A 17,536-nucleotide genomic window follows, 5' to 3' on the forward strand; every position below is an offset into this window, starting at 1 on the left:
GGGCCTTAGGGGCACGGCAGCCCAATATTAAAATATTTACTATTATCCTGAGTCCGTTATATTTTTATTTCAAAAATAATAGAAATTATATTTAGTTTTGATATTTTTCAAACTATTATTTTTAAGTCAGAAATATGCTGCTGTTTGTAATAATCAGTATGTAGCTGAATAGAAAACCGCTCTTATATCCTTCCTGCTTTCTGTGCACGTCTTACAGAATTTTTGTGGCTCAGCTCTAGTCATCACGTTTTCTGTGTGCGATTTCTGGTCCTTCCCCACAAAGTGCTGCCTGAATTGATTGAGTTGGTCTCATTGGAACTTTGGTTTCACCGTGACATGTGTGTCTGTAATGAAAGTATTTGGGGGAAGAAGTTGAAGGCTTTTTCTGATGAATTATCAAGCTGGATGAGCCAGGAACTGAAATGTTTGGTGCCTGATTAATACAAAAAAAAAGGATTACTGCTGAAAAGACGTTATCCTGTGCTGCACAGTTCCACGGTTATGGACACAAGCAGCTGGTAAGTCTGTGTCCCTTTGTTAATTCTGCTTTGGAATTAGTAACTAAAGTATGAAAGAACAATCCTTTCTATCCTGTAAGAAATCAGCAATCATTTGATTTGATCTCGGCTGGTCATGGTTTAAGAATTCGAGCCTAGCTTGTATCTCATTTAAAGGAAAAAATCTTTTGTCTCTTTTGGTTAAAATACACAAAAATAAAATAAACTACGTTGGAATTACTCTCAAGTCACGTATACCTGGTACAGCCATAATTAAAATAATATTTAGGTCTGTTGTTCTTCTCTCTTGCCTCCCCCCAAATAATAACGCTTGTCAATCACTTTTTCATAAGGAGACGGTATTCACTCAGCATCGTGCTGACTCTTTCAAATCCTGTACCAGAAGCAAAGGGCATAACTTGATTGTGATTGTCATACGGTTTTTGGTTGCTTAAGATATCTCTGTGGAGCTTTTGGCTATGTATTTACTGCAAAGACTTAAGTGAGCGGAAATAGGAACCAGTATGAAGTTTTGGGGGAGGGGGAGGAGCTCAGTTTCGCAACACTGAGCATATGCTGTTCTTTTTGGGGTTTTCCAGCAACATTTCCCAAAAGCCTTTTAAGTTATCAATCCAGAAACTAGTGCACTGTATCTGTGGGTTGGAAATTTCCACTAATTATTTAAATGTACAGCAGTTTAAATCCTGATGACTATTCAGACACTGAATGGATTGCTGTCTTTTCCACAGTGAGCACACATTTTTTAAAATTTCCAATGTTCTCTCCAGAAGGCAGTGCCACGCTAAGTTATGGTTCAAGGGGTGGCAGGAACCCTCTGGTACCTTGCCGATTTATTAGTCTTGATGCGTAATCCTAGACATGAATGTCAGTGGGCTTTTCGACTGTGGGAGGGGTGACATCACAGCCAAACCTGATCCTGAAGTATCAACACATTGTCAAAAGTAATGAGTAGTAGGACCCAAGAACGGCGAGGCTAGATTGCCACCATCCTGCCTGAATTAACGAACTTAGCACTGATCAGGAATTTGTGTAACTCAGTACAGTGCCACACTGTGTACTTCAAGAAAGAAAAACTTGCATTTATGTGGTGCCTTTCATGACCTCCGGACATCCCAAAGTGCTTCGCAGCCAGTTAAGTACTTTTGAAGTGTAGCCACTGTTGTAATGTAGGAAACGAGATAGCCAATTGGCACACAGCAAGATCCCATAAGCAGCAATGAGATAAATGACCAGATAATCTGTTTTTAGTGCTGTTGGTTGAGGGATAAATGTTGACCAGAACACCAGGGATAATTCCCCTGCTCTTCTTCGAATAGTGCCACCTGAGAGAACAGACGGGATATTCGGATGACTTACTGCACATTATGGGGTGGGATGGGCAAGCTCTCTACACATGGTGGACTTATCATGGGTGGACTTATCATGGGGGATGGTCACTAACTAACTATATACTTTTCTTCTTTCTCCTCCATGGCCAGTGGCCCATCCCAAGCTTCACTCTGTATCCGACTAGCCTATCCCTGGCTAGGGAGTGCTTGATGGCGACACTTGTTGGTGTCCAAAGGGGTCAAGGGGGAACATTTTGCTTTCTCCTTGCTTGTCAACTACTTGCAAATTCCCTTGAGAAAGTGCAAGACATGCTGTGATTTTCAATGTTTGTGTTTTTCATCTATATAATTACAGTGGCTTTTTGTTGCTGTTTTTCTTGTGTACGGTGGATCTGAGGGGGGAAAAAAAAATTGCTCTTTGAGCCTCCCGATGTTTCGGTGGGTAAAATTGTCACTGAAGCGAACAGACCAAGGGTTGGGTCGACTCGTATCTCACCCTCACTGTAGCCAAAACCCTAAACCACGCTTCTTCCATCTGTAGACTCAGATTAGCCAATGTCCTCCTTGCCATCCTCCCACCCTTCACAAACTCTGACTTGTTCAGAGCTCAGATGCCTGTATACTGTCTTGCATTAAGTTCCACTCATTCATCTCCCCATCCTCGCCCATTTACACTGGCTCCCTGTTCCCCATTACACTGAATTTAAAATCTTTATCTTTGATTCCCAGCGCGGCCTTGCCCCACACCACCATTGCATTCTTCTGCAGCCTTAGGTTACCTGTCACAGACATCGGTCCTGAAACTCTGACCTTCCGTGAACCCTCCCCTTCCTTCGCCCCACCTTTAGCGGCAGAGCTGTCAGCTGCTTCGGCCCACTCTGGAGTGCTCTGGCTAAACCTATCTGCCTCTCTTCATCTTTAAAAGACTTCTTAAAATGCATTTTTCTGTCCAAACTCTCGGGTCACCTCTCCTAACTCTTCCACCATGGCTCAGTGTTCTTTTTGATGTGCCCCTCTATAAAGTGCCTTGGGATGTTTTCTACAATAAAGGCAATATTTGCCAGCTGCTTTTGTTTGATCCTGTGCCTGTGCTGAGTTAGCTGACCTCAGTCATTCTCTGCACCCCCAGGCTAGGGAGGGGAAAATAAAGCCATTGATCTTGTTCCTCTTATCTATGGATAGGCCCTGCTGGATAGTGCATGGAGGTGGCTACAGGGTGGGGGGCCAGGTGTACATTCGGCTGCAATGGTCCCAAGGGTCAGATAGGCTGTCAACATTGGCTGTCTAGGCTCACATTTGAAGAAAGGCCACATGGGCGAGTTGCCAGAGGCTACTGGCACCTTAGACCCATATCCCATGAAGAAATGCCACTGTTCGGAGAGAAGGGTCAAATTGGAAAAAAAATTCAAGGCGAGACCATATGCGTTTTGAAATAGTTGATACCCCTCCCCCAAATCCTTGATACCTTAGGGACAGCTAACCATCATGTGTGCAGATGGGTGAGTGTAGTATTTTACTGCTGAACTCCAGTGCCAGCAATGTTTTGGACATTATCGTTGCTTCAAGCACCTCTGCTTTCTATGAGATCAGGAAATTGAGCTTTGCGGGTAAATCATTTCTTTGAGGCGCTCAGTTTAATTTGTTTCAATGTAGTGAGATTTTACCGAACTTGGCTGTATGCTTCCGAGAGACAGAAGTTGTACTATCATTTGTGCAGACAGCAGGAAACTAAAGCTCTTGCAAGATACTTCCTTCTCCACCCTCCCCCAACTTTTTCTAGGGAAACTTTCACTTTAGTAACTCTTGAGATTATAAATCGGACACTGCCCTAAGCCCCTCTCACTGCGTAGTGATGTCACTCCCTTCTTGTATATGTTTATAAACAGAATCATTATGCAACAGTGGTAAATGTTATATATTTTGTATGTGGATTGGGATTGCAATACCGCAATACTTTTGCACATCTCCACAAAGAAACGTTGGTTGGGTTTGTACTTCATTCAGGAGGGAGCCTGGGCGGCAGGGTCCTAACTGTGGGATGGGGCCCAGGCGGCAGGGCCCTAACTGTGGGATGGGGCCTTGGCGGCAGGGCCCTAACTGTGGGATGGGGCCTTGGCGGCAGGGCCCTAACTGTGGGATGGGGCCCAGGCGGCAGGGCCCTAACTGTGGGATGGGGCCTTGGCGGCAGGGTCCTAACTGTGGGATGGGGCCTTGGCGGCAGGGCCCTAACTGTGGGATGGAGCCTTGGCGGCAGGGCACTAACTGTGGGATGGGGCCTTGGCGGCAGGGTCCTAACTGTGGGATGGGGCCCAGGCGGCAGGGTCCTAACTGTGGGATGGGGCCCAGGCGGCAGGGCCCTAACTGTGGGATGGGGCCCAGGCGGCAGGGCCCTAACTGTGGGATGGGGCCTTGGCGGCAGGGTCCTAACTGTGGGATGGGGCCTGGGCGGCAGGGTCCTAACTGTGGGATGGGGCCCAGGCGGCAGGGTCCTAACTGTGGGATGGAGCCTGGGCGGCAGGGTCCTAACTGTGGGATGGGGCCCAGGCGGCAGGGTCCTAACTGTGGGATGGGGCCCAGGCGGCAGGGCCCTAACTGTGGGATGGAGCCTGGGCGGCAGGGTCCTAACTGTGGGATGGGGCCCAGGCGGCAGGGTCCTAACTGTGGGATGGGGCCCAGGCGGCAGGGTCCTAACTGTGGGATGGGGCCCAGGCGGCAGGGCCCTAACTGTGGGATGGGGCCCAGACGGCAGGGTCCTAACTGTGGGATGGGGCCCAGGCGGCAGGGCCCTAACTGTGGGATGGGGCCCAGGCGGCAGGGCCCTAACTGTGGGATGGGGCCCAGGCGGCAGGGTCCTAACTGTGGGATGGGGCCTAGGCGGCAGGGCCCTAACTGTGGGATGGAGCCTAGGCGGCAGGGCCCTAACTGTGGGATGGGGCCCAGGCGGCAGGGTCCTAACTGTGGGATGGGGCCCAGGCGGCAGGGCCCTAACTGTGGGATGGGGCCCAGGCGGCAGGGTCCTAACTGTGGGATGGGGCCCAGGCGGCAGGGTCCTAACTGTGGGATGGGGCCCAGGCGGCAGGGTCCTAACTGTGGGATGGGGCCCAGGCGGCAGGGTCCTAACTATGGGATGGGGCCTGGGCGGCAGGGTCCTAACTGTGGGATGGGGCCCAGGCGGCAGGGTCCTAACTGTGGGATGGGGCCCAGGCGGCAGGGTCCTAACTGTGGGATGGGGCCCAGGCGGCAGGGCCCTAACTGTGGGATGGGGCCTGGGCGGCAGGGTCCTAACTGTGGGATGGGGCCCAGGCGGCAGGGTCCTAACTGTGGGATGGGGCCCAGGCGGCAGGGTCCTAACTATGGGATGGAGCCTAGGCGGCAGGGCCCTAACTGTGGGATGAGGCCTAAGTGGCAAGGCCCTAACTGTGGGATGGGGTCTTGGCGGCAGGGCCCTAACTGTGAGATGGGGCCTAGGCGACGGGTTGCTACCTTTGGAATAGGACCTAATTGGCATACCTGAATTTCCTCTGTCGTTCTGCAGGACCTGTTGAAGCTCCTGGCCACTCCCATAATATCCTGGTGGGTAAAGACATAGTCAGGTGTAACACGAAGCCATACAGTCCAGAAAGTCCCAGATTTGATTACCTGTCTTGCCTGAGTTAGCTGATCTCAGCTGGGACAGCATTTGGGGTGCTACAATTGGCTTAAGTGTCCCTGAGCCACAGAGGAGAAAAATCAGGCATGGTTCCTGGCGCTGCAAAGTGGGTTGTGTGACTACTGACTGAGCTGTGATGCACTCCTTAGTTGAACAGCCTCCCGAGACTCACTGTCTAGGCTTGTGCATAAAGAAAAAAGACTTGCAACATGATGACTATCTTCCATGAGTCGGTGCTTTCTAAAGAGAAGGGGAATCTATTGACTATTATATAACGCCATTCCTTCATTGTCGCTGGGTCAAAATCCTGGAACTCCCTCCTTAACAGCACTGTGGGAGTACCCTCACCACACGGACTGCAGCGGTTCAAGAAGGCAGCTCACCACCACCTTCTTGAAGGCAATTAGGGATGGGCAATAAATGCTGGCATTGCCAGCGACGCCCACATCCTGTGAATGAATTTTAAAAAATCTGTGGCATTTGTCCTCCTTATGCTGAGGCCTAAGGCCATTTAAAATGGGTAACAATTCAACAACAACTTCACAGGAGCAAAAATTGACATCGAGCCACTTGAGGAGCTATTAGGGCAGATGACCAAAAGCTTTTCTTAAATTTAATTTTAATTGGAACATGCCGAACCTTTTTTATTTTATAGTATTGGGTTAGTTTGCCTAAACTGACAGAGAAGAACAATAGGAACATTAGTAGGCCATTCAACTCTTTGAGCCCGTTCCACCATTCAATCAGATTTGTACCTCAAATCCATTTACCTGCCATTGATCCAAATCCCTTGAAACGCTTACCTAACAAAAACAAAGAAATGAAATTGTGTGTTACATTTAGCGAGTATCTCTACTCAGAATTTGATTTTGTGTGACCAGGTTCACGCTGAAATGTCAAGTTATCTCCGAGAAACCTCTGCTGTGCTCTGAGTACACGTGAAAAGTACAATTTCCATTCACACTTTTGGAGCGAATGTCGGGGTCAGATGAAGTGCTGGGTTGTAAAATGGAATTGGTATTCTATCATTGGGAGATGTAATGATGATTATAATTAAGTCCCTTTTTTTAATTCACAGGTACATGTTGAGTCAATTTGTAATTTATGCTGTAAACTTGTGAAGATCATAAGGTGTAAAAGCTCATTATAACATTTTACGTCAGACATAAACACTAATTTTTTTTATTCACTCATGGGATGTAGGCGTCGCTGGCAAGGCCAGCATTTATTGACGATCCCTAATTGCCCTTGAGAAGGTGGTGGTGAATCGCTGCCTTGAACCGCTGCAGTCTGTCTGGTGAAGCTACTCCCACAGTGCTGTTAGGGAGGGAGTTCCAGGATTTTGACCCAGCGACGATGGAGGAATGGCGATATATTTCCAAGTCAGGATGGTGTGTGACTTGGAGGGGAACTTGGAGGTGGTGATGTTCCCATGCGCCTGCTGCCCTTGTCCTTCTAGGTGGTAGAGGCCGCGGGTTTGGGAGGTGCTGCCAAAGAAGCCTTGGTGAGTTGCTGCAGTGCATCTTGTAGATGGTACACACTGCAACTTAATTGAGGAATAAAAGCCTTGTTAGTCTAATAGCTAAAGTAAACTCATCACAGTTCATGGTGATGCTATCTAACTCGGGCAGAGAAACAAGTTGCCATTAACTGAGATGAATTTGCCATTATTCTGCAATTGCACTAATGGACTCCTACATAATTGTCCAGTCCGCACCTGGTAACCGTATTCCTGTCAGGTGGGTCTCTCGCCCCTTCTCCCTGATCTGAGCTCTTCTTCTACAACATCTGGACTCTCTCTCTCTCTCTCTCTCTCTCTCTCTCTCTCGAGCAAATTCTCAAAGTGAGCTCTCTCCTCCATGTTGAGTTTGGGGCAAGAAGGCTAAAATGCACAGAAATTTAAACTGGAATTATGATTGTACATTTTGCCTTGCATGTCTCATCTACATGTTGCCCCTTGGCGACATCATCTGAAAACACAGCATCAGTTTCCACATCTGTGCTGACGACACCCAGCTCTACCTCATTACCTCTTCTCTTGACCCCTCCACGGTGTTTAAATTGTCAGACTGTTTGTCCGACATACAGTTCTGGATGAGCAAACATTTTTACTAATTAAATATTGGGAAGACCGAAGCCATTGTTTTTGGTCCCCGCCACAAACTCTGTTTCCTAGCCACTGACTCCAGCCCTCTCCCTAACATCTGTCTGAGGCTGAACCACACTGTTCGCAACCTTGGTGTCATATTTGACCCTGAAATGAGCTTCTGACCACATATCCGCAGCATAACAAAGACCTCCTTCTTCCACCTCCTGTAACATTGCCCGTCTCAGCCCTTGCCTCAGCTCATCTGCTGCTGAAACCCTCATCCAGGCCTTTGTTACCTCTAGACTTGACTGTTCCAACGCACTCCTGGCTGGCCGCCCACATTCTACCTACGTAAACTTGAGGTCATCCAAAACTCAGCTGCCCATGTCCTAACTCGCACCAAGTCCCGTTCGCCCATCACCCCTGTGCTCGCTGATCTACATTAGCTCCCGGTTAAGCAGCGCCTCGATTTCAAAATTCTCATCCTTGTTTTCAAATCCCTCCATGGCCTTGCCCTTTACTATCTCTGTAATCTCCTTCAGCCCTACAACCCCTCGAGATATCTGCGCTCCTCTAATTCTGCCCTCTTGAGCATCCCTGATTATAATTGCTCAACCTTTGGTGGCCGTGCTTTCTGTTGCATAGGCCCCAAGCTCTGGAATTCCCTGCCTAAACCTGTCCACCTCACTACCTCTCTTTCCTCCTTTAAGACGCTCCTTAAAACCTACCTCTTTAACCAAGCTTTTGGTCACCTGCCCTAATTTATCCTTATGTGGATCGGTGTCAAAAATTTTTGTCTTAAAATACTCCTGTGAAGCGCCATGGGACATTTTGCTACGTTAAAGGCACTACATAAATACAAGTTGTTGCATTGCAAAGTGCGCATGCAGGGCATACTTACTGACAGACATACATATGTGAAGACATGTTTGCCAGTGCAAAAGTTATTTTAATGGTTCAGGCTTCCTCAAAATGCTTTTAACTCGTGTACGCAGTAAAAAGGCAGCTTCCATAAGCAGAATGAAGCTCCTATGAACTGAAATCTGCACCCATACATACCTTTCCTGAGATAACGTGTCCATGATTGACTCTATTCTGAAATTGGCTATTGGAGATCACATAGGGTGTCCCCTCCCCCACACGCTCTCCTTGCAAAAGGTAGAAAACACTACATTGTCGAACAAAAGCGTGTTGGCTAAAACTAATACAAATGTATTTGAAAATAGAATAATAGAGAAGCAGTGAGACAGAAATTACTGAAAGCGTGACACTTTTTAAAAAAAAAATTAAAATATGCTTTACTGCCAGTAATACACTCCAGCCTATCATTGTGTAAACCTAAGGTGGCATTACTGTATTGAAACACGTCATTTCCTGTATGATAACGTCTACAGATGGATTATGCAACTTTTTTCATTTTTGGCAGGCACTGTTTTCCTTGGTGTCCAGTTGGCCAGTTTTATCTTATTGTGAGGAGCTGATGCGTTTGTCTGAACTGTCCTTCGTTTGCTTCAGCTATCAAACTACTTGCACTGATTGTGAAATCTTGTTTTGTATTATAACTTCATATATCTGTGAATCATAAATATCTGTGAACACCTAAAATTTCTTCCCCCAGCCACCCCGTCTAGTCTTACAGGGGATTTGTGGCTCTTTTAAAATTTATTGATTTTCCAATATTAGTTCTGGGAGTTCCTCCAGTGACTCATGGAAACATGTATTCCTTGCACTGTAATATTATAGGATTGGCTGAGTTTTCTCTAAGTTTATAGGACTTTACAAAACAGCCTGGAAAAAAGATGTTTGTAGAGTAAGTATTCACATTGTGACTGTTCAATGATCTTATGATAAGCATAAGACTCAGGAGGGGAACACAAGTACTGCCATATTCCAGTGCAGACCTGGTCAGAGCAGAATCGATCAAAAATGTTACTTTGAACCAACCTTGCATATTGTTTGTTACAAGCCAGAAACCAGTTCATTTTTTTAAAGAAAAGCTTACCTCAGGAATCAGGAAGGAGAGGTTGTTTCTGTTTGAATATGTGGCTTTCATTCAATCTGGTAGTGCAGATAGGGACAGCTTTTTTTCCGAGTTTAGGGAAACTTCTCTTTGGACATGTACTTGTAGGATAAGAGTCTAGTGTTTTTCGAGACAGTAAGCCACCGTGGTTTAAGATTTATGTAAAAAAAACACAAGTGAAACTTATGTGGTTTATCACTGTCAATGCCGGCTTCTGTGTTTTTTTTTCAACTGCTGCTTCTCTTCCCCCTGGGGTACAGTCTGTACTTGCCAGCTGCCCTCCAAGTGGCCAATTTTAATGTGTAGTCAGAGTGTATGCTAGATGTTTAAAATAACATTTAGTGGATTCATTTTTTTTAAAGTATCTGCTACAAGTATGAACTTTCACAAAGGTGTTGAACATGTCCAAAAAATTACCACTGAGATGACCAGTAATATTATAAGTTAAGTCTGTATTTTGATATTATTGTGCGCAGAGGTCCAGTTGTCTGACAGGAATCCTTTTCTTCTTACCTGCATTTCATGCAAATATCTCAACAAAATTAATGAGTGAAGGTGCTGACAGCCTTGGGTCGTGCAAAATATTCTATGTGCTAAATTTTCTAATCTGGTCAATACATTGTGAGGCAATTAGATTTTGACTTCAGTGCAATATTCTGTTGTTTAGCCTACCCTGTGACTATAGTTGTTACAGCTCAGAATCCCAAGAGCCTATTTGCACCGTCTCACCATTTGACTCACGTGGACAATGAAAGGCATCTTGGATGTGAACGCCAGGCTGAAGAGGTTTTTGGCTGGAGGGATTATATTTGATGTGCCTTTTTTCGTGTCCACTAACTGCCAATTGTACCTATTTAAAAAAAAAAAAAAAAAAATGTTCCCCTGATGGCTCAGTAAAGCCATTCTATGATTAATTTACACAGACCAGAAGGCCCCCCGCGGGGGTCAAAGTTGATTACAGCTGGAGTGGCAGTACAACAAAAACTTGCATAGCCCTTTTTTATGTAAAAATAAATCCCAAAGCACTTTGTAGCAGATTAGAGGACACGGAACAGGAAATAGGGAAGGTTATAGAGGATGAGCAAAGATGCAGTCAAAGACGTCAGTTTTGAGGAGTTTTGTGAAGATGTGGAGAGAGGTAATGAGGCAAAGGGATATAGAAAAGGATGCCTAAAGATTCCGCCATTGACGATGGAGCAGAGGGAGGGTGGAGTCGGAGATGTGGAGAGTGTGGGCTGGGAAATAGGGCTGAAGAACAAGTAAATGAAGTGAGGCCACAGAAAGATTTGAAAATGAGGGCAGGGATGTGTTGGGGAAAAGGGGAGTCAAGCTGTCAGCCTTGGCTCCGTGTTGGCCTTCTCGCCTGAGTCAGAAGGTTGTGGGTTCAAGCCCTACTCCAGAGTCTTGAGCACATAATCTACTGACAATTCTGTGCAGTACTGAGGGAGTGCTGCACTGTCGGAGGTGCCGTCATTCAGATGAGAAGTTAATTGAGGCCCTGTCTGCCCTATCGGGTGGATGTAAAATATCCCATGGCATTATTCAAAGAGCAGGAGAGTCCCCACTTATGCACACTCCACCTACCCAAGTCTAGAGAGCTTCAGTACAGATTGGCAACAGCCATTGGTTAGGCTGATTTCTTGATATAATGCCCATCTTGTCTTCTTCCCTCTAAGGAACAGATCACATGATGTGAAAGGACTCTTCATCTATATTATAAACTTTATAAATGAGTCTGAGTGGAGCTAAAAAGTATTTGCAATTTATTGTTTCTCTTTATCAAAGTTTGTGTGCCATTTTGAGGCTACAAACCTGTGAAAGACTTTTTACGTCAATTACTGGTGGTAAGTGCACAATTGTTTGGTTTCCTGCAGGGCTGGAGCTGCAGTTGCAGAGCACTGCCTTTCAATTCTTTCTTCTAAACAGTTAACTTCCATGCTTCAGGCCAAGTCTCTGGAATAATATGATAGTTTGATTCAATTGTATTAAGTTCTGTGGCCCATTTATATAGTAGTAACGCCTCCAGAGGCAGCAGTATAAATGTGCCTCTCTCCAAAGGCTGGGAACCTCCCCTCGTGAAGTACAATTCGACAGCAAACACTGAGCTCTAGCTAGCCTGTGTTCCATAAGTAATGCGATTCTTCATGCTGTTGGCCCCCTGCCATTTAAAATGGTTTGAGGCCAGAATGGGAAACATGAACATGACTTTTTTCACCCATTCCTCCCTCCCACTGATGATGTTGACTTCTTGCTGTGCTATGCTTTCGTGGTTGCTGGTTCCCTTCTAATACCTTGTCTACATGACCTTCGATTCATGTGTGAGCCTTGATGATGACTATCGACAGGCTGATCTCCCACAGCCAAAGCCAGTTTTGTCCTTTTCCAATAACGACACATACACACTTTCAATAGACGTCACTGGGTAGCAGAAAGGGATCTCTTTCCCCCAACCCCCGCCACCCAACTTGGTGTACTGACACCAGATATTGTGCTCCTACCACTGTCTGGAGATAAGTTAATTCAACAGAAACTGAAGATTGAACCTGGAACGTAGTGGTCTGTCTGACTGTCGGATGAACTTGCCGAGCTGTCCAGGAACAGGACTTTGTGCCTCTGGTTCAGGTGTTGCTGAATCTGGTTTGCAGTATAAGTGGGCCGAATTTGACACAACAAATTGAAATGGAGTACGAGATGAAATGCTAGGATGCAGGTTTGTTACGATATTCCTCTGGTAAATTCAGTCACATCCTGATAATTGATGGGCTTCCTTTGAGGGAATAAAGTCTCCTAAATAGGTGATTGTAGCAGCACCTCAGGAGGAAGTGCCACTCCATCAGTGATATAAATATTGAGGCCTGAGGTTTTCTGGTTGCTGGTTGGCTGAACATTTAATTCTGCTGCTACGGACCAGTAAAACCCAGCCAATCACAAAGATATGGCAGCGAGAACCTGTCTTGAATCATGGCTTTAAACAGCTGCGCATGTTTGAGCTCACAATATCTGCTGTTGCTCTGTTGTTGAATTCACCCCACAATATAAATGCCACAGTTTGCACAGCAATTGCTCCTTTATTGCAGAATGACCTCTTGTCATATAACTAGGCCATATCATGGCACGGAACCCACTCTCGCAGAGCATTTGCCTTGAATCGTAGTTTTGTAGGAACAGATGCATTCCTGCCCTTTTGGCTGGGAGGGTAACTTTATAAAAAGCCTTTTCAAAAAAATCTTTAAATATATATATTTAAAAAAAGTCAGAAATGTAAGTTTGGGTCACTTAAAGGAGTTACTGGCTATAATTAGAATAATTAAACCTCTTATAGTGTTTTGATGTCTAGTCGCTGCCAGAAATAACATTCCAGCAATTCCTTCAGTTGGGCTGCATTCATGGCCTAGAGCTCCTGTAAAATCAGACTCTGCCCTTTTAATCAGCATTGTGTTATTGGAGGGCTATCCTTCAAATTGTTTTAAAACGATTCAAATGGAAACACTGTCTTGACCTGCAGTTAACAGAGAAGCAGCTTTTGCAAATCGATAGAAATATTCGTGTCCCATTCCAGAACACAATTATAATGTCCTCTGCATGTTACTGAAAACCATTTCATTTATATAAGATTGCATGGCCTCCTTAGATGAATAAGTCCATTGATGAGAAGGACACTGTGTGTCTGCCCACATCTGGACCAGAACTGATCAAAGTGGCCAATTGAGTTTAATCCTTCTATCCAGCTTTGCCCAGTTTGCAGTATCATGGAAACTAGCTAATTCCTAATGAATAGAATAACATAGAAAAACCTGAAAGAACACTGCAATTTCCCTCTCATCCCCAAAGTTAAAGTCTAGGATATTGTGGTGGCTCTATTGGGGTAGTAGAAATGCTGGAATACAGAGGGGAGGAAGTGATGCTTCAGTTTATAGAGCCTTGGTCAGATGCCATCTGGAGCACTGCATTTAGTTTCGGGAACGCACCTGAGGAAAGCTATATTGGCCTTGGATGAGTTACAGCGCAGACTCACCAGAATTCTATCCGGGCTTAACGGGTTAAATTATGAGGATAGGTTGCATAAACTTGGCTTGTATTCGTTTGAGTTTAGAAGGTTGAGGGGTGATCTAATCAAGGTCTTTAAAATGATAAACTGATTCGATAGGGTAGATATGGAAAAACTAACTCCTCTGGTGGGGGAATCAAGAACGAGGGTGCACAATTAGAGCTGGGCCATTTAGGAGTGAAATCAGGAAGCAGTTTTTCACACAAAGGGCATTGAAAATCTGGAATTCTCACCCCCCAAAAGGCTGTGGATGCTGGGTTCTTTGAAATTTTCAACACTGTGATCGATAGATTTTTATTAGGTAAGGTTATCAAGAGATATGGCTCAAAGACGGGTAAACGGAGGTACAGATCAGCTATGACCTAATTAAATGGTGGAACAGGCTCATTGGCCTACTTCTGTTCCTATGTTCCTACTGCTACTGTGCTGGAAATTTAAAATATTTGGCCTGGAATTTCCTGAAACACTAACCGGCAGGTTAAGCATAAATTCACGCCGATCTTTCTGTTAGCAAGTTATGCGAAATGTTCTGAGAATCTCATTAGTATACACTGGCATGTAAAAACCAGCATAAAACAAGTGGAAATCAGCATAAACAATCGAGGCACGAGGAAAGCACCGAAGTTCCAGCATATTGGCCTGGATTTTGCGGTAGGAATAACGGCGAGGCTATTGGTGCTCACCGTTATTGAGGAGTAAATCGGTCAGCAACCTCTGGCGTTCGTACATGCTCACATAAATGTGTAAATCGGGAAGTTGCTGTCCAAGTTTCCCTGCTCCTCCAGAAGCTTTGCTCTAACAGTATCTCGCCAAGAGACCTGGCATTCACATACATGAAGGGTGCGAAATTGGGGTACTTATCCACTAGATACCCACTAAACATGCCAGAAAAAGTTAGGACTTGTCCATTCAAGTGTAAGTGAATTTTTAACTGTATGGTAAGTCTTTTAATTACTGCCGAACAACCTCTCTGGCACTGAAAATTTACTTTTAAAAGTGTGGAGTCTCATTCCTTCAGATTTTAATTAATATTGGAGATTAAAAAAAAAAAAAAAAAATCCTTTCCGTCTCATTTACCTCTCTCTCTTAATCCCATCTTTCTTTCCCTCTATTTCACTTTCTGTACATGATTTGGCATTGAATTAACAATTCTAATTTACACTTCCTGGTTCAGGCTCTGTGTGCCTCAGTAAGGATTCTTCAATCTGATTGGTTAAGGAGACACACTGTTGCTTGTCCTGTTCACACAGATCCCAGATCCCCGGTAGAGGGCGCCACGCTGTTTTGATTCTAATTACCGCAAATCGCAGTGCAAAAACCCACAGAAGACTGGGCAAGTGTAAACGTAATGAACGGCTGGCACCATTTGTCCGCCACTGACCGCAAAATCCGGGCAGTTACTTCTTTAAGTCCCTCTTTACACATGAAGATTAAAGTTTGAAGCCATCAAACTACAGTATTATTTATGCACATTAAGCTCAGCATGTTTAAGAAAATGCAATTGTGGAAGTTTTTCAACTTTTAATGCAAATTATTCTGATAGCATAAAGATGCTCTCAAAGATAGAGAAAATACATTTTAGACCTCGGTGAAGAGAATTTTTTTTTTAATTTGCAATTAAGCACCGGAAGAAATATGACTTTGGGTCCTGTTGTGCCTAAAATTTTAGGTGTAAATTTACATCAAATTTAGAGCTGGTGTAAATTCAAGAAATTCATGTGAGCTGCATTTTTGCTTGGGGAGGGATGGAGCTATGTTAGAGTGCCAGCAGGTTTCAGCCGAGGGGTTTTGTTGAATCGGTGTAAAAGATAAGGAAATTGGGGGATAGTGTAAAAATGAGTATGTAATTTACACCCAAATTTCCTCGAGCTTTTGCGGCATTACCCTGTACTTATGACGTTGTTTCAGAAAATTCTGGGCCATTTCCTTCTACTTATGCTTCATCTCCAGAAAATGGTGACTCACATTAGGATATGATTCCCCAACACTGGCAGCCTCTGGTACCTTCACCAAGTGTCCATCCTTCATGTGTAAGCCTGGACACTGAATCGTGGTGCACTATTTAACCTTGGGGTCATCACAAGGTTAGGACTGGGTGCCCCTCTTTTCCTCACTCCCTACCAGGGTACCTGAAACCACCTGTAATGCACCTAGTGTTACCCCAGATGAGATTTGCTAGTTTAACATTAACCAGGCAGTCAGTGGCGGATCATGTGATATTTATGTTAAATTCTACGTATCTTTATTTCTCAATTTTCTTCCCACCCATCCCTCCTGAAGGTGTTTGGGTACTTGCTTGGATACAATACCATGGGCACTAGTTACCCTCTGATACCTTGTCCAAGTAACCATTCTTCATCTGTGAACCTTGAAGGATGAGTGTCAGCAGTTGTTTTGACCACGTGGAGCAGAATAATGAAGTTAGATCATGTCCTCACCTGATGCCCACTTGTGCAGTTCCAGTAGGGGTTGCTGGATAGCAATCAGGAGCTGAAACCCTGGCATTTTTCCCCTCCCTAACCCAGTGGCTATTTGTATTTTTTACATCAAATTTACAGCACAGAAACAGGCCATTCATTCAGCCCAACTGGTCTGTGCTGGTGTTTATGCTCCACATTAGGCTCCTCCCACTCTACTTTAACTAACCCTATCTGCATATCCTTCTATTCCTTTCTCTCTCTTGTGTTTATCTAGTTTCCCCTTAAAGGCATCTATGCTATTTGCCACAACTACTCCTTGTGGTAGCAAGTTCCACATTCTCACCACTCTCTCTCTGGGTAAAGAAGTTTCTCCTGAATTCTTTATTGAATTTATTAGTGACTATCTTGTGTATTATATATGTGAGATCAAAAAACAGCTGAGCGCACTAGATACAGCGAAGGCTATGGGCCCCGACAACATCCGGCTGTCGTGCTGAAGACTTGTGCTCCAGAAGTAGCCAGGCCTCTAGCCAAGCTGTTCCAGTACAGCTACAACACTGGCATCTACCCGACAATGTGGAAAACTGCCCAGGTATGTCTTGTCCACAAAAAGCAGGACAAATCCAATCTGGCCAATTACTGCTCCCATCACTCTACTCTCAATCATCAGCAAAGTGATGGAAGGTGTCATCGACAGTGCTATCAAGCGGTAGTTAGTCAGGACATTGCTGCAGGAGTTCCTCAGGGCAGTGTCCTAGGCCCAACCATCTTCAGTTGTTTCATCACTGACCTTCCCTCCATCATAAGAACATAAGACGTAGGAGCAGGAGTAGGTCCTTTGGCCCATAGAGCCTGCTCCTCCATTCAATAAGATCATGGCTGATCTGATCTTGGCCTCAACTCCACTTAAATAAGGAGACCAAAACTGTACGCAGTACTCCAGCTGTGGTCTCACCAACGTCCTGTACAGTTGTAACAGGACTTCCCTACTTTTATACTCCATTCCCTTTGCAATAAAGGCCAACATTCCATTTGCCTTCCTAATTACTTGCTGTACCTGCATGCTAACGTTTTGTGATTCATGTACAAGGACCCCAGAGCCCTCTATACCTCGCTCCCCATTTAAATAATTTGCTTTTTTATTTTTCCTACCAAAGTGGTTAACTTGCATTTTCCCACATTAAACTCCATCTGCCAGATTTTTGCCCACTTACTTAGCCTATCTATATCCCTTTGGAGATTCTTTGCGTCCTCCACACAATTTACTTTCCCACCTATCTATGTATCATCAGCAAATTTGGCTACATTACACTCAGTCCCTTCATCCAAGCCATTAATATAGATTGTAAATACAGGAAACTCTCTCTTAACCGGCGCCTAAATATCTGGAAATCTCTCTTAACCGGCAAAATTCAGGAGTAGGTTAAGGTAAGTTATTATATATTAGTGGCCGTGTAACCGGCG

General features: G+C 44.9%; 1 protein-coding gene across 2 annotated transcripts in view; it reads left to right on the forward strand.

The window, feature by feature from the left end:
• Positions 1-289: 289 nt before the first annotated feature.
• The window catches only part of atp10d (ATPase phospholipid transporting 10D), a 269,873-nt gene continuing 252,626 nt past the window's right edge, over positions 290-17,536 (forward strand). For both annotated transcript variants that reach the window (XM_085969712.1, XM_085969722.1), the window contains exon 1: positions 290-518. The gene's annotated coding sequence lies outside the window, so the exon portion shown is untranslated. The remainder of the gene's footprint in view (positions 519-17,536) is intronic.

Source organism: Somniosus microcephalus, chromosome 2 (assembly GCF_052327205.1).
Source record: "Somniosus microcephalus isolate GS21.2 chromosome 2, FLI_Smic_1.0, whole genome shotgun sequence".
NCBI classification, from domain to species: domain Eukaryota; kingdom Metazoa; phylum Chordata; class Chondrichthyes; order Squaliformes; family Somniosidae; genus Somniosus; species Somniosus microcephalus.